Below are 3433 nucleotides of genomic sequence, written 5' to 3' on the forward strand. Positions count from 1 at the left end.
ACGTGAACATTAAAAAATAATTTGAAAATAAATTGGTGATTTCCACATCGGGTGGCTGCCCAGACTCCCACCTTAGATAGAACTCTGCTTACAGGTGCCATTTTAACAACTGGTTCACCAAACTCAATCAAAAATTGAATATTTGATTCTGCCAAACTGTGAGAACTCACTGAATCCCACCACTGACTCTAACCCACCCAACAGCTTCGCAGGATTAAGACCATAGGCTCTGTTTCCATAGGGATTGTGGTCTTGTTAGGTGCAGCTGCATTTAGTGTGGTCCACAGGAACCCGATGTGAAAGAGTAGAGCTGCTCCATAGGGGTTTCTAGATTGTAATCCTTTCAGATCGCTCTCCCAGGTGACCCCAGAGTAGAAAACCCTAGGGCAGTCCTCGTGCCTTGCAGTGTCGCTATGTGTTGGAATCAACTGCATGGCACCCAACACGCTAAAGCAGAGAAAGGAAAAATAAGCTAAAAGATTAAACAATAACTTCTCAAAAAAAAAGATTGAGTATTTTTAATAGGCTATTCAGAAACCAAGGGTCTGAGACAGCATCATTAATTGAACTTTAGCTTTTCCCTTTGTGATGTTGGAGGAAAGGCAGAGGGAGGGACCCTATCAGGTATGGAAATGGGTAAAAAGCATAATTTTTGGTTTGGGATTTGAAAAAGAGCATGTTCATCAATTAACCATATCAGACTAATCAATTTATAAGGATCAGTTTGTTTATGTGTGCTGTCTTAGAAATGATCATACTGTGGACACCCTGGTTTGGTTTTGTTTTAACCCTCAGAGTTAATAGATACTCAAATATATAATAATGTAGAAAGGCCTGAGGATTTTGAAAATAAGTACATATTTTGCTGGCTTAGATTGGAGGTAACCAGATGCGAAAAGTACAATACAACCAGACAGGGAAGTGAGGCCCTGAGTGAAGATATGAAGAGCGGTGGTGGTGGTGGTTGTTGCTGCTGCTAGGTGCCCTCCGGTCTTGATCCACTTTTCACTGCCACGGAGTCCCTACTGTCTCAGAGCGATCCTACTGGACAGGGCAGAATTGCCCCTGTGAGTTTCTTAGGCTGTAACTCTTTATGGGATAGAAAACCCTATCTTGGCTGGTCCCAATCCCATGTATGGACAGGCCTCCCCTACCCCCCCCCCCACACACACACCTCAGAAGAATTCACTTCAGAGGACAGCACTGAAGTTACAGCTCAGGGAGAGGGACATGTCTGATCAGAGCGCACAGGAGAAAATGAAGGGGGAGGAAGAAAGAGTGGAACACATCCTGGCGCACCAAGCACTGAGGATGATATTTCTGCTCAGAGTAACCATTGAACAGAGAGAATCATAGGGCCAGCCCCACTATGAGACACACCGTCCCTCACTGACCCATTGCGCCATGGGGGACAGCACTGGGGAATTGTGCCTGATCTGACCCCAACACACTGAGGCAAAACACTAAGGGCGTGCAATAGAACAGCAAGGGAGCAGAGCAACGAAGTCCCCAGGGAATACAATAGACTTTGGGGTCAGGGTGTGGAATCCCATCAGACTGGACTAGAAAACACTCTTAAAGGTCAACAAACAGTCCTTGAACCATTTACAGGCTTTTCTTTTTTATTGTTGTTTTCTTTTCTTTTGTTGTTTTGCTTTGCTCTGTCTTGGTTTTTGTGCATATTATTATCTCTGCAGGTCTATCTAGATAAGATAGGCAGGAAGAAACAATGGAACCAAGGGTTCCAGGGGGACATGGGAGATGGGTGGGGGGGGAGGGCGGAGAAAAGGAAGTGGGTGTTAACAAGCCCAGGGACAAGGAAACAGCAAGTGATCCAAAACTGATGGCAAGGAGGGTGTAGGAAGCCTGGTAGGGCTTGATCAAGGACAATATAACCAAGAGGAATTACTGAAACCCAAATGAAGGGTGAACATGATAGTGGGACAAGAGGAAAGTAAAAGGAAATAGAGGAAAGAGCTAGGAAGCAAAGGGCATTTATATAGGTCTACATACAGACATGTGCATATGTAAATATATTTAAATATGGTGATGGGGAAAAAGATCTATGTGCATATATTTCTAGGTTTACTATTAAGGTAGCAGTACTCCCTCAATGCAAGAACACTTTGTTCTATTAACCTGGCATTCCATGATGTTCACCTTCCCAACACAATCGCTGAAGAAAAAGCGGGTGCATAAGCAAATGAGGTAAAGAAAGCTGATGGTGCCTGGCTATCAAAAGATATAACATCTGGGATCTTAAAGGCTTGAAGATAAACAAGCGGCCATCTAGCTGAGAAGCAACAGAGCCCACATGGAAGAAGCTCACCAGCCTGTGTGATCAAGAGGTGTTGATAGGATTAGGTATCAGGCATCAAAGAACAAAAAATGAAATCATTGTGAATGAGGGGGAGTGTGTAGTGGAGACCCAATGCCCATCTGTAGGCAACTGGGCATCGCCTAACAGAAGGGTTGCAGGGAGGAGACAAGCCAGTCAGGGTGCAGTATAGTATCAATGAAACGTACAACTTTCCTCTAGTTCTTTAATGCTTCCTTCCCCCACTATCATGATCCCAATTCTACCTTACAAATCTGGCTAGACCAGAGCATGCACACTGGTACAGATAAGAGCTGGAAACACAGGGAATCCAGGACTGATAAAACCCTCAGGACCAATAATGAGAGTAGTGATATTAGAAGGGAAAGGGGAAGGTGGGTGATAAAGGGGGAACCAATCACATGATCTACATATAGCCCCCTCTATGGGGGATGGACAACAGAAAAATGGGAAAGGAAGACATTGGACAGTGTAAGACATGAAAAAAAATTATAAATCATCAAGGGTTTGAGAGGAAGGGAGGAGGGGAAGGAGGGGAAAAAAGAGGAGCTGATACCAAGGGCTGAAGTAGAAAGAAAATGTTTTGAGAATGATGATGGCAACAAAGAACAAATGTGCTTGACACAATGGATGAATGTGTGGATTGTGAGAAGAGTTGTATGAGCCCCCCATAAAATGATTTAAAAAGAAAAAAAAGAAAACCCCACTTTCTCCCACAGTTGACTGGTGGTTTCAAACTGCTGACCTTGCAGTTAGCAGCCCAAGTCATATATACAACAGAACTAAACACCATCCTCACAATTTTTCTTATGCTTTAGCTCATCGCTGTTGCCATTGTGTCAAACTATCTTGTTAAAAGTCCTCCTCTTTCTCACCACCCCACTAACTTTACCAAGCCTGGTGTCCTCCTTCAGGGACTCGGCTCCCCTGACAACAAACATAACCAAAATGCCTGAGAGGAGTCTTATTGTCCTCGTTTCCAAGGAGCATTCTGGCTGTACTTCTTTCAAGACAGATTTGTTTTTCCTTTTGGCAGATCTTGGTACTTTCAGTATTCCTCACCAGCACCATAATTTAAATCTATCATTTTGTCTT

This window comes from Tenrec ecaudatus, chromosome 1 (genome assembly GCF_050624435.1).
Source record: "Tenrec ecaudatus isolate mTenEca1 chromosome 1, mTenEca1.hap1, whole genome shotgun sequence".
Classification (NCBI taxonomy): domain Eukaryota; kingdom Metazoa; phylum Chordata; class Mammalia; order Afrosoricida; family Tenrecidae; genus Tenrec; species Tenrec ecaudatus.